This window comes from Gavia stellata, chromosome 1 (genome assembly GCF_030936135.1).
Source record: "Gavia stellata isolate bGavSte3 chromosome 1, bGavSte3.hap2, whole genome shotgun sequence".
In the NCBI taxonomy this organism is placed as follows: domain Eukaryota; kingdom Metazoa; phylum Chordata; class Aves; order Gaviiformes; family Gaviidae; genus Gavia; species Gavia stellata.
This window is the reverse complement of record NC_082594.1, coordinates 115,615,969-115,635,087: the sequence shown is the minus strand read 5'-3', so window position 1 is coordinate 115,635,087 and position 19,119 is coordinate 115,615,969.

Sequence of the window (19,119 nt, the reverse complement as noted above, 5' to 3'; positions counted from 1 at the left end):
TCATACCTGGCAAAGGGTTTTCATGTTCACCAGTATGTTGCCATGTAGTTTAAAAACCATACTTCCTAGTACTTGCCTTCCACTAGCTAGTGAAATGGTAACAGTGGCTTTCATATAATCTAGAATATTTCCCTGGCATGGATATTCTTCATTTTCACTGGTTATGGCATTGCCTTTTGTGAAAAACTCAATTAACAGAAACTTTGAGATGGAAGCACTCAAAGGAACCAGCTCAGGCCATAACATCTTATCTTGTAATTCCTTCATCAAGCTTGTAATTTATATTTGAACTGTACTCTATCTTGGAGAAAAATAGCCAGCCGTGAGTGTGTAGCTTTCCTTGGTCCTGTGTTCCAGTGATTAATTAGCTTTGCTTCAGAGTTACCGATAGAGCAGTTAACACGCTTTTAGGCCAATGTAGCTACTGCTGATGTGGAAATAGAATGGTAGAAACTGAGGTACGTAGAAGTGGTAGATTTACCTCCAAAACTTGCTGCTCTTGGAGGAATTAAACTTGGTAAACAGTTCAATGCTGAAGAAAAGGTAGAGATTATCTTTATGTGATATTGCCAAAGAGAAATGTTACAACTCTTCTTCTCAAAGATTTTTAAAGAGCTAGAACAAAACCGTGTCTGGTTTTGAATTGACCTAAAATTTTAATCTCTCTTTCAGTGTGCAGAGGAGGAAAATAACCTGTTTTTCATCTATTCCTCTTTAGGGACGTGACTTCACATTTTTGCAGTTTCTGTAGCATGTAACAGTTGTGCATGTGGAACAACAGTCACCTGTATGATCAACCAACTGGGAGGTATTTTGCATTTTCAGGAATACTGCTTTAGGTAACATTCCACTTCCTATGCCTCAATAGATTCTTAACAAGCTTTTATGTCAAGGACTCTCTTAAAAGAGAGAGTTTGGCCCATAGTTTTATAGCTCATGTAATGAAAATACACTTGGTGAAACACATGTGCGGAGATGTGCTGAACAGAAACTACACTTTTTATAAAGCACTTCTAAAAGAAAAACAATTTGGAAACACAAAACGGAAGTATCAAGTCTGTTTTTCTCATCAGGAGACAGAGATGGGTAGTGTGGCAGAGAAAAGGCATAGAAAAACTACTAGCTGTCACAAAATCAGAAAGGAGTCTGACTGACCTGAAAACCAATCTCAGATCTTGATTTCTGGCCTGATGGTTCAGCATCAGAACCTTCCTATCTGTTATGAGAAAGCTCAAATACAGTGTTATAGCATGTACCTTGCTGCAATACTCTTTAATGAGCTTTTCTTCTTCCTAAGGTTAGCATTTGTGTGAACCAAGCCTTGACACAGACAAGAGAAAAGGTCCTTTTCTGGCTTTGATAGGGCTTTTACCTTGCAAGTACACTGCTGAGAGGTCTTTGATTCTGTAATTCAAAATTGGAATTGTAGATTCAACATCTAGAAAACTCTTTACATGACTACAGTAAGGTTAAAAGTTGTCATATCGTTCTAAGGGATTAATACCAAATGAACCTGAGGACTTAACAGTATGTTGGAATCGAGCATGTTCTTAGGAGCCCTTGTCAGACTGTGGAGTTACAGGGCCAGAACTGCACCTGAGGGGCTGAGAGATACTTTGAATTCTTTGCAGTTCTTTTTAAAGATGCTTTTTTTCTGTGTAAGATATAATAATTGTATTTCTGTAAGAAATTGGTATTACATTTTGCAGAACAGTTCTTTTTGGTTTACGTTCTGTTTATGGTAAGCCTTTTGTAGTAATAATACATTTATATTATTATACATAAATATATATATTTATGTATAATAGTTACTTTTGTAGTAATAATACAACAACCCCATGCAACACTACAGGCTTGGGGACGAGTGGCTGGAAAGCTCCCCCGCAGAAAAGGACCTGGGGGTGTTGATTGACAGCCGGCTGAAGATGAGCCAGCAGTGTGCCCAGGTGGCCAAGAAGGCCCATGGCATCCTGGCCTGTATCAGAAATAGTGTGGCCAGCAGGAGCAGGGAGGTGGTCGTGCCCCTGTACTCTGTACTGGTGAGGCCGCACCTCGAATCCTGTGTTCAGTTTTGGGCCCCTCACTACAAGAAGGACATTGAGGTGCTGGAGCGTGTCCAGAGAAGGGCGATGAAGCTGGTGAGGGGTCTGGAGCACAAGTCTTATGAGGAGGGGCTGAGGGAACTGGCGTCGTTCAGTCTGGAGAAGAGGAGGCTGAGGGGAGACCTTCTTGTTCTCTACAAGTACATGAAAGGAGGTTGCAGAGAGGTGGGTGTTGGTCTCTTCTCCCAAGTGACTAGCGACAGGACAAGAGGAAATGGCCTCACGCTGCAGCAGGGGCAGTTTAGGCTGGATATTGGGAAAAATTTCTTCACTGAGAGAGTGGTGAGACACTGGAATAAGCTGCCCAGGGAAGTGGTGGAGTCACCATCCCTGGAGGTGTTCAAGGAATGTGTGGATGAGGCGTTGTGGGACATGGTTTAATGGGCATGGTGGTGTTGGGTTGATGGTTGGACTTGATGATCTTACAGGTCTTTTCCAACCTTAATGATTCTGTGAATACAGAAATAAATAGACCAAATATTTGAAACACGCTAGGTTACTGGACATTTTTGAGAGCCAAAACTTGGGGCAAGAAGGAAAGAAACTAAAGAGTTCTCAGTTTGAGGGTTGTTAAAATTTTTATCAAGTGAAAATTGCTTTTCTTTTTTGGTAGAAATAATTTCTGCTGGGTGCCTGCCAATCTGCAGAGACGTGATGTGAAAATGGCATGCACCACTGCTGTGCTTGGCTATCCCCCTGAGTTTGTGTTCTGAATATCTGCAAACTTCATGCTTAAAACTTAAGTCACTGAGCTGCATTCAGGCAATCTGGATTTGAAAACTGATTCCAGTTGCCACTGAGGCTGGCATCATTACTCACTTCCACCTTACAGAATTTAAGTTTTCTCCCCTCAGATGAAATGTATTGCTTTGGTGCCTACAGGTGTAGTGCTCAAGTGTCGTGAGAGAGCACGTGCACTCTTTTAGCATGTGGCATAATGCCATAGTGTTCGTGGCATTAGTCTGTCACTAAATAAAATTTGTATTAGTCAGTAAAGAGGGAAATAGGGAAAATGTTATGTGTAGTTGAATATTTCAGATATTTTATTGGATAGGTTTAAAAGCCTTGTCTCCTGGCAAGAGCCACTTGAAATTAATATTATGAGAAGCGAGGTTTGCAGCTCTTCATTGATATTGAAAGCATAGAAACCAAGATGTATTTCTTTAAAAACACTCTGATACGTGAATTGAAAAAAGCACTTAATGTTCAAATGAGACAGCATTCCAGATTAGGGCTTACCTTGTGAACAGTAGGTTTCTATCTACAGTTGCTTAAAGCAATTTAAAAAAAAAAATACTGCAGATTTCCATTTAAATATATGACTAGTATTGCCTACATCTGCTTCCTTCTTGTGTTTTGCAAATATATTTGTAATGTTCTGTGTGTGTCACTGGGAAGAAAATATATGGAAATCTTTCCATAGTTCAGCAAACAGTATATTTACACATTTCCTGTGCTAATATGATACGTTGTATTGGTTACCAAAGCACATAGCTTTCTTTAGAAGAATTTCAAAGGAGTTTGTGTATGGATTAGTGCTGTCATTCAGTTACAGGGTTTTTTCACTAATACAGCTAAACCAGTGCAATGTCAAAGGGATATGTAATTATACCGGTCTAGAAATGCCTTATATCATTGTTGTTACTGCTTTCCTGTAGGGGACAAAGATGTACTGATAGAGAGATACGTTCATACGAGGACAACAATATTATAGGGTCCGTATTGCTTCAGTGTAATTAAAATTGTATAAATTTTACGTAAGAATAAGCTTTAAGATATTTTGGCTAGCAAACCCCACTGCATGCAGGTGAAATACTGCAATCTCTTAGTATATCTTTGCCTAAAGAGCATTAGAAGAGTAGCTACAGTGAGGTTGAACATTTTTTTCATGAAGAGGATCAGTGGACAGGAAAGAGAAAAAACATCTCGGCTGAAAGGAAAGAAGAATACAAGCTCAAACCACAGTACATCTTTCCTCCCTCTGTATCAGTAAGTGTACAAGCTCCTGTTGAGGAGATAGCTTGAAAAGAGGCCCTATTGCTTTAGGAAGCTTTTAGGAAGTGTATGTATAGGTGCACAAAAACTCCCTGTTCAAAAGATTCCTCTGATACGTGTAGAAGGAAGAGGCTCACGAAAGCCAGAAATAGTAAGTTAATTTCTATCATTCTTAACATACTGGCTGTATTCTACTGCTCCTTTTCTGGGAGTCATCCAGAGCAGGTGTTGACAAACAGAATTTATCTGGGCACCACCAAAGCTATCAGGTACCTGCTGCAGCCCTGGGGTCAGCTTAGTCTCAGCCTGTGTCCAGGAGTGTCAGACAAGACTTTTTCCACTTTTCCCTCCCCTGTGGCCGGGTTCATCTCCCTGCCCTCGCCAGCTGGGCCAAAGCAGCAGCCCTCGTACTGGCAGAAGACTGGCGAACGCACCTTCAAAACCTAGCTATAAACTGATGCCTCCGGCGGATGTTTCTGAGGGAAGTAAAAAGAGCAGTGTTGAATGAGAGGCAGTAAAAAGAGTTGGATTTAACTTTGAAATGCTGGTCTAGCATGGTGTGTCCTGACACATTGCGATCCAGATGGCTGCTCTTCAGCCATCGGGCCCACGGCTGCTCTCCCCAGGGCACGCTAGCCGGCCCTTGGGGGCTGCAGCTGCGAGGGCTGCCGCGCTCTCTGTGTCTGCGGAGGCAGCAGTGCAGGTGGACAAGGAAAGACCTGGTCCATGGTTCTTCCAATTGGGCACCATGAAAAAGTGTAATATGCCTCTGACTTCCTTTTTTTTTTTTTTTTCATTAAGGACAAAAAGAGTTTTTCTTTATTGTTCCTAACAATAAGATCTATAATAGAAATTACCAAGTTTTTGAGCACACGGCCTCCAGCTTCATTTATTCTTTCATCCCCACCTGAGCCTGAGCAATACAAATATCCTGCTTTTTCAGTACAGTTTAATGAAAAACATTGCATTATGGATAGAGACAAGAAATGAAACTCACAGGAGCAGAAGAGGGAGGGAAGGACAGGTAAATGCAGAGAAGCAGGAAATGGGAGAGAAGAGCCAGAGGATAAGAGCCACCTACATCTGACTCCCGCATTTCTCCTTGATTGCCGGAGAAAGTGATGTGGCGGGCAGAAGCGGAGGGGCAGCAACACCGTGCCCTCTTAGCAGCCGCAGCTTAAATAGCCAAGTGCCTCTGCACAGATCCTGTGCTTCATTTTTTGGCTACAGGGTAATCCAAGTGCTACTGTCTCTTCCATCGCTGACTCCACCTCAGGCCACGGTAGCAGGGAAGCCTTCCCCTCCTCTGTGCATTCCCAAATGATTGCTCTCCTGCTCACTTTCAAGCCTTTCACCTGAAGTGCAGTTGTTATCCTCGCTTTTGCCACCCTCTTTTGCAGCAGGTTGACTTTATGCCTACATTTCTGAAGTCCCCTTAAAGTACGTGCCTCTCTTTCTGGGGCACTGTATAGTGACCAGCAGAGCGAGAGGTCAGATTGCTTTGTCCTTTTAAGTGTGTACTCAGTTAGGGAATCCCCTGTTTGGATGGGTTGTACCACCTTGACTGCCAACTAAAATGATCTTGGAAGCATCCTTTCTGTTTAGTGAACTTGTAAGTCAGTACATGCAGCATGCAGCTTCATTTTATTCATGCTTATGCCTCATAGAATCAGACAGGCAGACTTTCTAATTAAAAGAGAGACTGCATATTTATGTGTTGCCAGAATGTTAGATAAATGTGTTCTGAATGCAGTTGGTCTCTCATATCAGCAGAATTTGATGAATCCCAGTTTTCATTAGCTATCTTGAGCGAGGATGGATTATCTCACATTTCCTGTAAGCAGCTTAATTTTATTGTTATATGACATTCCTTACTTAGCATAAAAAGTGAATAAGTGAACGGCATTAAAAAAGCTGAGAACTCTCATCAGTAGCTGCGGGGGAGTATTTTTGATCCTAACATGACAAAGATGCCATGTATATGAAATCATGTGTACATTTTCAGATTTTTTTCCATAAAGCAAACTTTCTTCTAACCACTAGCTTCAAGAGCCACTATAATTCATTAAGGGAGAAAAATCCTAAAGGCATAGTGATTTCAGAGACAGACAATGCGTGGCTTCTCTACTAATATAATGAGCCATTTACAAAAAGCAAATCACCAACAGCTTGCTGTTCTGCAGCAAAAGGAGGCATAACATAACCTTTGTGGTATTGATTTGCTGTTCTGGATCAGCCTGGAAGGGAGAGTAATTCTTGTTGAAGCTGTTAAAAGTATCTGTCCCTGTCTTTAAAAGTTGATCTAAGATTACAGATGTCCTAGAAGTTTTCTAACTTGTAGCTAAACATTAAGCAAATAATTTACTTTGTGTGAAGTGTTATTATTAGCTAAAGAAAAACATCTGTAAATAATTTCATCTGTTGAAATAGTTTTAGATGTGACCAAATAATTTAGGATGAGTAATGACTAATTTTGGCTCTTATTTTTCTGCTTGTGGAATGCAAATGGCCACATCACAGCTTAATTTAATTTTGTTATTAGCAGCATTTGATGAAGTTCATGAATTATTTTAACTGCCCCTAGTCTGCTGATTTCCTAAAGACAATTCAGGGGAAGGGTTACTCTGTGTGTTATCTGTAGATATCCCCTACTTGCTGCTCTCAGAGACTGCATGCTGAGTGGATGGATCTTTGGTCTGGCCTGATATGACTGTTCTTCTATAGCTGTGAACACTGTGCATTACACAGTGGTTAGATAAATGTGCCAGCATTTCTGATTCAAATACTCATGCATAAGATTTTACAGTTTTGACTGCAGGAATTCTTCTGCATGGACCATTGAAAGTTGCATTTTGTGAATTCTAGTAGTAAAATTAAATATAGAGATTCTTTTTGCTTTGAATTTCCTTTCCTTTAGTAGCCAGCTCCATAGATCCAATAGACACAGCAGAAGAATTACAGTTCTTAAGGAGGCTTTAACTATAAGGTACACCTTCCCCTTCTATTTCTAAACATTCGGGGGGCGGGGGGGGGGGGGGGGAAGTGTTTGGAAGGATGTGACAGTTTAAGCTTGTCTCAGAATGGTAATCCGCATGCCAAGTAAGCTAGATCTGTGGATCTTCCCGCTCAAAGAAAATCCTTTTTCAGATGCAATAAATTTTCTCACTCTTCTTTGCAGGGAGTGTCTGCGAATCTATTAAATAAGGTGTCCAATAGCAACTTGTCACCAGGGAGAAAAGATGAATACGAAATATGTTTGTCTATGAAATATCTCAGTTCTTGGAAGAGCAGAATATGAAGATTTCACCTTTTAATGATCAATCCCTTATACCCATGTTGATTTTACTGATGTTAATAAAGCTCTGTTTGGCATAAAAAAATCCATTTGCACATATCCCTTTCCAAGGAATCTGTTTTAGAGCTGATTATTTCTGTAGAAAAGGGAGAAGGAAGGAAAAAGAGTTATTGGTGGCTTTTGGGCCAGACCTGCTGTTCAGATAATATCAAATTCACAAAGTCTAATTTGAACAGATGTTGTCTGGCTAGGGGTGTGAAGAAATGCTGTCAATTAGTCCCTTTTCCATGTCTCTTTTTTTTTCTTTTTTTTTTTTTTGTTCGTGCAAGTTCTCCAAGGGCCATACATTAACACATTACCCTAATTACTCTCACAGTCCCTTTACTGGGGTGTGTGGAGTAAGTCACTCTGCCATATGCAACCTTACAGATGAACATGTAATGACATTCCTAGACTGTAATTCACAACTGAAGAAGGTTAAAAGACATTGGATAGAAGTGTCCTTGGAGGCTATATATTGCAAGCAGAGTGTCAAGAATAACTATCACAATCTGTACTCCTTTGCTGGCATAGGCAATCTCTTATTGACTCACATTAGCACAGAATTAAAGGCTGTCATTGCGGTGGTGATAAACAAGAACACCTAAATTATAGTCTGACTTCTTAAAAATACCTTTTTTTGGGGCTTTTTTTGGTGCCAATGAAAGGGAGGTAGTGTGTGTCTATTGCACTCACCTTGGTCTGTGACTTGTGTATCTGAGAATGTAATTTAGATAGTCAAAATATGCAAACGAAATGCCTGAGTTCCACTCCTCGTTTTGACTCTGGTCCCGGACCCGTTATGTTGGTCCAGATCCACCAGTGAGTGTAAGAGTAGTTGTGCTGAGCATTGCTACACTTAAATTTTAGGCAGCTGCTTCCAGGAGTGGAATTCACAAACTCAGCCAGGTGCTGAAACTGCCTGTGCGGTGCATGGAGGGAGGAGGTATGTGCCCCAAAAGCTAACTGGGGGACACACTTCAGACAGCCCACAGGAGATTCAGGAGAGTCCAACTGTGTAGTTTGTGACTGCAGGAAGCACGGCCCTTATGCAATATCTGCTTATATGTTTATTTTCATTAGAGTCCCAGGATGCGTTGACCTAAACAGCATCTCAGGCAGGTGGGGGCTTGGTTTCTAATACCAAGGAGGTTAATATCTCCTGCTGCGTGATGCATATGGAGTTACCTCCAGGCAGAGAGCATAGCCTCTCCTCAGGGAAGTGCCTTTACCGCTTGGCTACCACATAATACTCCTGGCTATCCACTCGATGAATATTTCAGCTCATCAAAGCACCAGCACTTCAGGAGGACTTGTGGCTAAGCCCTTCTCTAGGGAGGCAGCTGGCATGGCTGTGAAAGCGCCTGGGGCTGAGAATGACAGAGAATTCAGGATTGCAAGAGGTGACTCTGCAGCACTTCCGAATGTTTCCTTTTAACAGGGAGATGCCTGTAGCTGTCCTCTAGTTGTGTTTTAGGGGCTCTCAGCAAGTTGTAGCCTAAGAGGAGTAGATTTGCAGAGCAAAACAGTTGGTGCAGAGGAGCCAGCAGTCACACAGCAGGTGTTTGAGGGGTTTTCAACTGGACTAGCACTAGTCTGGGCCTGTGCGCAGAGAGCTCATTAGCAGGTGGAGAGCATCAGATGCACGCGTGGTCTTCATCTTTTGGACAGACTCACCTGAAGGCCATTGTGTGCACGCGCACGTGCTGTGACCAGTCCACGATATGAACTAAAGTACCATAAGTGGGGATCATTTCAAAGGTCATTCCTGGTCTGGACTGAAACATTGATGTTGACACAGCTAGAAGGAAAATGTGCTCATCAGACAGTATTCCCTAGGCAGGAGATGAGATGGCTGGATGACTCCACCAGTGCACGAAGATGCTTATAGTATCCTAGGTCCTTGAGCATTTAAATTGCACGTCTGGATTTCACACAGGGATTTATTGGCATAAGCTGAATTTTCAATGCTTCTCTGGGATGTAGTCCTTATCCTCTTCATGCTTTGGTTCACTTGTCTATAAAGTGTACATACAATGGTATTCTGTTGTTCTCCTCTCCAGGACCCCAGGAGCTGTGTGGGAGGGATATTGAGATTATATAGAGGAATATTTTTTTATTCCCCCCCATCGGAAAAATACTAGGGTTAGAGTTGTTATGCTTTCCTTAGGGTTCAATATAGGAGATAAGCATCCTTCCAGCAACAAAATCTGAACCACTGGTGTAACTGAACGGTTTTCAACTGTACAGTTTCTGTTGTGGCAGATTGCCAGTAAGTGATGACATTGGGTTGGCATGGTACTACTGGCTCTGGCCTTTTCCCAGACCTGAATGCATGCTGGGAATCCTGTTTCTTTGCTGAGAACTCAACAATTAGGAGGGCATATCCTGCTTCACTCCAACAGCTCAAAAAAGGATGAAGGAACACTGCCAATATTTCTTCCATCACAGATTCCCTCTCCTGCATTGCAAAACAAAGGTTTAAATCTAATTCCTAGGCAGCTAAAACAGAAAAATCTTAAACCAGCAATTCAGGAAAGTAGGAGACCAGAAACTCAGTTTTCTTGTTACTGCAGAGGGCACTGAAGGCAATTGCTCTGTGCTGTATTGTCTATAAATGTAGGAGGAAGAATACCTCTACGCCCTCATCCCCAGCTCTCCTGCAGCACATCCCCCCCTGCACTTGCCTACATAAGTGAGATTTAAACTCTATGACTTTATCAAGCAAAACTCTTCTCCTCCATGGTCCAAGGCTTCCTCTGCCCAGATACATACTAAAGCTCCAGCATCATGCCCCATCTTCCTCCTTCAGCCTCACCTGCAGTATCTGCTGTTTACCAGCCCTGTGCTCCCTTGCTCCTGATCCAACGTCTGGATTAGGAAGTGGGGGTCAACATTAGCTAGCTTCTTCTAGCTTACTGTTTACTGGAAAAACCTGGGGAACAAGGAACTCAGCTATACACAAACATAGGTGGTACGGTATCTCTGTTTGTCTGGAGATGTTGACCCTATGGCTCAAGTAGCCTCCCCATAGACAGCTACCTAGGCACTGTCTGGGTGGAAGCATACAGCTGAGCTGTGAAGGTTAGTGCTTGAAGACAAATAGCTCCCATAACAGCAAGAGCTGTCATTTAAGTAAGCATCTCCAAATAGTCAGGATTAGGACCTGTCAGTATTACTTCCTATCACTCTGAAATCATGTATGCACCAGTCTGTCCATCACACATTAAATAAACATAGCTAGGGTAGAGTTGTAAGACACCTTTAAAGCAGTAAATTAAAATAAATACAAGTGTTGATGAGAACACAAAGGAACAATTTCATAACTTTTTCAAAGTTATAATTTAATTTTGAGTTATCATTTCTTTAAAGTAGACCCAGTCCTCCTTTATAATTTAAGAAACTGCTTAATTTAAGTATTTTAAGTTGGCCGTCTTTAATTTCCCCTTGGCTGCCGTAAGTCAGAATCCAGGAGGTAATTGCATCACTCATATGAGGAAGATGCAACTGCAGAGACTTTATCCTATGAACACAAGTGCAGGTACCTCCTCTCCTCATGTTCATTTTGGCTCTGATATGGTAAAAAGCTTGGCACAAGGACTGTGCATTATGATGGGGTGGATGTCAATATCTTTCTCAGAAGCTGACATGTGTACTGTTCTATGGATTATTGCTCATGAGCTGCTGCAAAGCTCAGTTGGTCTGCACTCTGAGCAAATAATTCCTTTTATTTGTCAGACTTCAAAAAATAGAGAGAGAGAAAGAGAGAGAGGGGGAAATAGAGGCCATCAGACTGTTCCCAAACAAGAACATCCAGAATGGTAACAAAAAAATGTGGCTGCTGTGTTACACAACCATTAGAATCGCCTACCATCAAAGGTCAAAAGCATTAACCACATGTTGGCAACATTTATAAATAGACTCTCTATGGAGCTTTACCTAAAGTGGAATGGGTAAAACACTTTGACTCAGGAAGACCAATTAGAACCAGTAGGATCTTTTAATTTAATAGCTGCATTAGGCAAGATGCATGAATGTTGGTATGCACATAGAAAACTAGATAGTTTCACTACTTATGGAGTCTGAAATAGAATGCAATTTCAACTTGACTCACACAAGGCCACAGTACAGCTGGCCCTGGTGTGGCTATGTAAGAGAAGGAAAGCATAGACAGTTTTTTCTAGCCCCAGCAAGGCCATGCAACAATTAACGCACCTCTTGCCTTCATTAATGTGTGGAGGCATGCTCTTTGTATCCGCAGCGATAAAGTGTCCCCAAAAGCAACTGGGAGCTTAGACCCCCTACACAAATGGCAGTCATCAGTGCAGTCCAGACTGCATTCTCCCAAGAGCTTAGGATGTAGGTATTTCTAACGTACCATTTGTAATGTTTACCACCACATACTGGTTAAAGATGTTTGCCAAACATTAAAAAACTAGGAAATGCTAGAATTAAGTGTGCTTTGGAAATTTTAATGTGTTCCACTTTGTCCCTGCTTTAATTATATGAGTATATGCCCCATGCATTAATTATATGAGTCTATGCAGTCTTTTTCACAAGCACATAGTATGGTCTGGGTTTGAACTGACTGTTGCCTAGTCGGAAAAGGCTAACAAGTAAAAGCCGGTCACTAGGACTATTTGCTTTCGAATCCAGATAGCGCAAGTCTCTCTTGACTGTCCAGACTGATTTGCTGTAATGGGAGCAGAGCTGACACCTCCTTCAGGAAATCAGATGCTGGTTTCTCCTTATTCAGAGCAGGCAGGAGGCAAATGGCTCTGTTCTGTGCTAGGAAGACCATCCCCTGGCTTACCAGCTTGTCAGGTGGAAGGCAAAGCTCAGCTCTGTCTCTATAAAAGCATCACAACTTTGGTGGCAATTTCTGCATTGTGGTGAGGAAAAGTAATATGATTCATAAATGTTCCTATTCTCAGTTCTCCTTCTTAAGGTTTTAGGTGGTCGCTCCTGTGATCAAGATGCACAAACATTCCTGCTTCTGCATTCTCCCCACCACTATTAAATGCTGAGATGGCAGGAGGAAGCTACTTAGAGAGTCATGCTTGGAGGCACTGGAGATTTTTGGCAGTGTGGAGAACAGGAAATATGCCCTAAACACAAAGGTAAACTTGCAACAATTCCAATACTTTGAGTCAGATACTTTTAAAAAACAAGCAAGTGGTTCAGAAATCATTGTTGCTCTACTTTTTCAGGTTTGGGGGGGGGGGGGGTGGGGTGCTACAGGTTCCTCTTTTCAGCTCTTTGGCTGTGCAGAAGGCAAATTCCTGAGTAAGGCATGGCTGAGACCCTGTGCATGTGGAAATTAAAAGTGTCGTAGTACTGGACATTTTGAAATTTTCAGGTTTTTCCCTTGGTTCCTCTAATTCTGGTAACATGGATCAGGTCAGTAAAAAGGATCAGAATTTGAGAGATGATAGTGGAATGCAGACATTGACTCAATGCCAGCAGTTGATTTACCTTAATTTGCTTAAACATTCCTCTTGTAGACAAGAAATTGCAAATAGAATTTAAAAATAATCCTAATCACGCCGGGAGCATAGTGATCACCTTTCGATTACTGGAGAGGAAGCACAGTGGGTTATCAGGTGTGATACCTTTCAAGCTTATTCATGAAGCAGGTGTTTTCTAGCCTATTTGTATACATGCCAGCATCTCCCCTTAGGGACTTTGCTTTGATGTACTCATAGCCATGAGGTGTCTCTCTGCTGTCTTCTCCTTTTCTGTCCTTCGCTGTCTCCCTCCCCTCCCAAAACCAAGGACATTAGTCCCCACAGCAACACTTTGTAGACTGCCAGTTATGTTTCCCACTTTCTAAGATATGTGTGGGACTGGAAGCTATGGCTGTGCTGGACTGCATATTCATCTCAAGTCTACCTGCTGGTAGTGCACCCTCTCAGTTTTACCTCTTTTCACTGTGTTCCCCTAATGCTAGGTAACCTTATCAATGAAACAAAAGCAAGACTAAACGTTTGGAGAAACAAAAGTTACAGGTAAATAAATACAAACTGGTTTAAGCAACAATGTGATGTCTTAATCATCCTAATGGAATCTTACATATAGCACAGTCTTTCAGATGGTAAGTTGTCTTGAGACCTGCTGATCACTTTGTAAAAATGTACCTGAAACTTCCAAATGTACTTCAGCTTAAGGTAGCTTTACTGTATTTTTTCTTCTACTTTGTATCACATTCCATTTCATCTGCCGCTTTGATGGATGCCATTTTTGCTATTCAGAACATTTTCTGGTTTTCACTATCCTCACTTTCTAGTCACTTTTCCCTTGTACTTTCATTTAATTTCTCTCAACTCCTTCCTGCCCAGATGGCCTAAACCTTTTTTTTGATGTTATTAAAACTACCTCAGATTTATAGTATTTTGCTTTTCTCGTATTCATATTGGAGAGTAAATCCCCCTTCTCTTGCACTTCCTCTCTTCTTTGAAGGTTCCTGAGTCACTGGAGTGGTGCTGTAGTCTTGTAGCCAAATCACATTTAATGCACATTCATTCATCTGTTTTGATGCAATTCCAAAATTAAGATAGACAGGACACAACTGATTGTCCCTATTTACTTTCTTCAGTGTAAGTTATAGACAGACTTTAAATGTAGATAGCAAAGTACAGCCTAGAGCCAGTACTTGTAAGTATGTAAGCCATTTTAAGAAGGATAATCAGTTCTGAGAATTTCTGTTTTAATTACTTTTTAGCCTAAGCTTTCAAAACAGCTAATTATTTTTGCTGCCAGACTTGAGAAACGTAAGAGGACTGTGATTTTCTAGAAAATGTGAAGCACCTCTATTCTGAAAATGAGGCTTGTTTACATGTGTCTTAAGGCAGGTGTTTCAAAAATTGAATTGGGATTTGGATCACCAGTCCCATTGAAAAATACAGGGCCCACCACAGCATCCTGCAGCTGTGCTTGTTCAAATTTCAGAAGTGACTCACTAAGAATTACTTTGTTACTTTCATAGCTAAGACAGGCGACAAAATATTCAACCCGAACTGATGAGCCCAAACTTGTCTTCTAAACAACCGGGAGAATGAATTAGGGAGTGACATAATCTTCTAAATTACATCTATTATGATATAATAATGCAACATGCCAGAAGGAGCATGAAACTCTCATAAAGGCTCTTAATTTAAATTTGTTTTGAATTGGCAAAACACACACAAAAACAACATACTCGATTTAACTAATTTAAACAATGTCAGCATTTAATTAGAATATGAGGATAAAGTAATGGGATATTACAGTCCAGATTTCCATGAAATTTTACTAATCTAGGGGCAAGGACTTACAGCACTTGGTACATAAAATAAGGTACTAAATTTAAAATACGACCCCATGCATATTAGCATAATTAAAATGCCAAACTTTAAAATGCAATTATCAAGTAATAGGAATGCCATGCATCTGTAATGCGAGAATTTCCTTAAAGCACATTAAGAACATGCAACACTCAGCAGATTCCTAACTACTACTTAATTACCCTTACCACTTATTACTGCAGAGATGCAGAGTACGGAAAAGATACACATTTGCCTAACCATGTCCCTGCTCATTGCAGGGGGGTTGGACTAGATACTAGATGACCTTTAAAGGTCCCTTCCAACCCAGACTATTCCATGATTCTATAACCAAAAGAAGCATTAAGAGATATTCTTTTGTAGTTCTGGTACAGATAGCCTTTTAAAATCTACTGTATGCCTTGTTCAGTGAGCAACTAATGAAATCATCTGTAAATTTAAATTTTAAAACTGTCATTTAAATACTTCAGTTAGCATCAAGTGCACCCTATTGCGTGAATACCTGTTGCCTTTGTACAATGCTCAGTGGTGTAAGAGTTTCAGAGTCCTCCTTAAAAGCTCCTTTGTCTTTGTAGTCACCAACTTGTTGCCTTTCAAAAGAAAGTCTTACCTTTAATACATTTGTCCTTTTGACAGGATGTCCTTTATAATCAATTCAGCAGCTCTTAAGAAGGCAGTTCAGGTTTTCAGAACCCTCTAGTCCCTTTCATGTAACTGGTGTAGGGCCTGGAGTTAGAGGCTGACTCCCTTTCTCTTATGTAAAGCTATTAAAAGCAGTTTTATGTTTAAGAGTCTTGTAGGGTTTTTTTTTCTCTCTGACTTCAGTGAGAACAACTAAAAATGTGATGTTTATCTTGTATAGCCTTTAAGAATAGCAATAGCTACCTAAGCTAAGCTGTGGTCTGAGCTGTCTCTGTGGTCTGAGTTACTTTCCATTGTCAAATACTTATTTCACACAGAGTGGCTGTGCCACAGTGCTCTGGAGATGGAGGGGGGGAAGTGTCCTGAGCAACTGCATCTGCATGTATTTCATGCAGTGCCTTTGCTGTCCCTAAATCAGGGTTCTTCACCCAGTATGCAAAACGCCAATCAACACACTGAGTCGAGATATTTGTCTTTATTGCCAGTCTGCAGAGTGGGGTGCCGGGCATTTAACATCAGCCAGCACACCTCTCAGAAACACACAGGGTCTTTTATACAAAACAATAATAAAGAAAGAATCACATTACGATAACTGATGGGTCACTCATACTAAAATTCATCTGTGTATGTCTTAATTTTAACGTAATTCATTATACTAAGGTGGACTTATATTTGCATTTAAAATCTCCTCCTGATACCAAAGACTTAAACAATTTAGTTAGCATACAAAGAACAGACCCTTTTATGCAAACTTTGTCCAGATAAGTGAAGAAGACACTGCATCACATAAACTGAAATATGCATTAGTTTTCCTGGAAACGGGCTGGCTGTGGTGACTGGTTGTTTTGGATTATGTTGATGTTTACCTTGAGATGAACAGTATACTGAGATATAGCACCCTGGAGGAGCTTCTGGGTCTCCTGATAATGACTGATATACAACCTTACAACTTGGTATTGTTTACATACCAAACAGCAAAGTCAGTAAAATGCCCCAAAGGGCTGTCGTAAGGCTGACCTACCTCATTATAATGTTAAAACCCACACCTCCTAGCTAGAAAAGCCCCCAACCCAAAAAAGCCCCCTACTCTCTGGGCATGCATAGTGAATTAAAAGAGAACTGTATCTTTAAGATGAAGTAAGAAAGATCCTAACCAATAGTTAGCTACGGGGTGGGACCAGTAGGTGTAACTAACTTTGTTAGCTGTTTAAACACTTGTCATGATTTCAACCGGGTGTGCATGCTAGGAGGAGAAATCCCCCATGCACCCAGCGCTGCAATAAACCAATGTCAGCTTTCTAAACTATCATTTGGTTTGGAGAGTTTTCTTGGTTACGATTTTCAGTAACGCTCCTAGGAGTGTATTTTTAGTATTAAAATCACCTGAGGTTAGCTTAGGATACAAGTCTTGATTAAATTCCAAAATACTTCTCTACAACAAATCATCTATCACTACACACCATTACATACACTAAATAGGTCATTGTCTACTCGAAAGGTCCTTGTAGAGTAGCATTGTCTTGACCAGGATGCGTATCCTAGTTACCAGAGTGAGTCTCCATCTCTGTCCTCAAGGATACCTGAATTCTTTTGCTATATTCTGATTCCATATACAGCACTTTCCCCCTTTGGTCTCCTTGGACAGTTTACAGACTGTGGATAGCTTGCTCGAGTGTGCCCGGTGTTTTTACCTGGTCAGGAGAGTTGGTACATATGGGACTTATATGCTGCACAGGGAGCATCCTGGTTGAATTCAGGTGTGAGCTTTCAGGGTCCCTTGGTGATGGTAGCCGAGTCTTGTCTTGAGGGAAGCCTTTTAGCACCCACTGAAGACATAACTTGGTTTCAGGTTCTGTTATTCTGAGTTTGGATGTCTTCACATCTGTGCTGTTTATAAGGGAAACAAGGCCAATCTTGAAATGACTAGGAAAAGATTATAAAGTCCTTATTCCAGGAAGAATAAAGACATATAAAAAAGAATAGGGAAAAAAAAAGAAAAAGAAAGAAAGAAAGAAAACCTTTGCAAAGGAACACCACACCAGAAACAGCAACAGAGCAATATAGCCGAGGGAAAATATTATTTGAAGAAAAGGATAATAGCATCTGGGGAATGGGGTTTACCACAAAACGTAACTCCCTCTGAACACTTCTTAAACCAGCTGTGTGTCTCTTCTGTACTGTCTCCACTTTGAATAGAGACAGGCAAGAGTAGGAGGCTGAGTTATTTCCTTCAGCACAAGCCCAGAGACTCTGAGTTGTGTTGGTCTCAGCCCCTGGAGCGCTCCCTGTGCTCTCCGGGAAGGCATGAGGTGTTACTTTCAAGAGACAGGGAGCTTATGTCTTGGTGCTGGATTTTTTTCCTTTATCACAAATCCGGGGGAGAAGTGGTGTTGAAAAGCTTATGCAGGCCCAAAAAGCAGTGACAGTATTAATGGCGCAGAGCCCACAACAAGCATGCCATTTCAGTGCAGGCACCCAGAACTGGCACAGTGAATGAGAGCGGGAGAAAAAAATCCTCCAAAGAGCAGTCGGTCAGGAGTTCATTTCATTTTCCTCTCCATTCACTGGGCTGATGAGCACAATTAACAGCTGCTTCACTGGAAAAAGTTTTCACTCAGCTATTTCCTTCTCCTCAGACTTGGACTCATTTGATAATTATTTTTACATGCTGACTTTCACGTCATCGACCGTTCTTCCCAACCTTGCACAGTAGTGACAAAGGAATTGTAGTGAAGTCAAGTCATTGTTTTTCACTCTTTCCTTGCTATATGCCTACTTTTCTTGTAAGTGCAGTAATTTCTCCTGCCGTGCTGAGACGTGTACTATATCTTTCTTAGGAAAATGCATGTATCTGATCAAATACATCAGTCAGGTAAGCCAGATGACACACCTACTGCTGTTCAGAAAACAGATTCTGCATTGAATTAGCTACTAGAAAAGCAAATCTCCATTATTTCAAAAAGCGGTAAGACTGTCCTCAATACTCATTTCCTATCAGTATGGGATAGATAAAGCATTGAAGTGGAAGTCAGAAATCTATTCAAATGGCTCATTGACCTTGGACAACGTGGATTGTTTCTCCTTGTGCTTCTTGACTGTGTGCCTACTTCTGTACCATATCAACTCTGAGGAGGAGAAACCATTTCTGTACTTGTTTATACAACCTCTGTTTTGCTTGGAGTCTCCAGGAAACTTAAAATATGCCTCATTTAAAAACAAAGCTGTGGAGCAGTGCAGCTCCCACCTGTTTCCTTCCAAACTCCACAGGAGAAAATAGCTTTGCCTGATAGCAAGTGCAGTCCAGCGGTTTGGATTAAAATGATGTGCATTTCCAGTAGTCGTATCATGTGGCCTCAGGAGGTTATGTCCTTGAGAACTACTGCTCTAAGCCTTCTAAAGCAAAAAATGCTTTGGTTCAGCCTATGGCCTGAAAGTCAACAAATGTGAATGTGAATTAGTCCAGTCAAAATGGGCTAACCAAATGCGGTGATATCAAGGTGGGTAAATAACTGGCACGTGGATAAAAATTAATGGAGTCATATTGCTGTGCTGGGCATCCACTTAAATAGTAACCAGAGTAATGAAAGCTTAAGCTATTCTGCCCATCATCCCTTCTTCATGTCCAGAAAGCAACAGTGCTTCTGGAGAGTGCCAGAGGACAGTGAGCTCTTACATCAGAAATATAGCACCGCCGGGGACAACATCCTCCTCTTGAACCATGTCC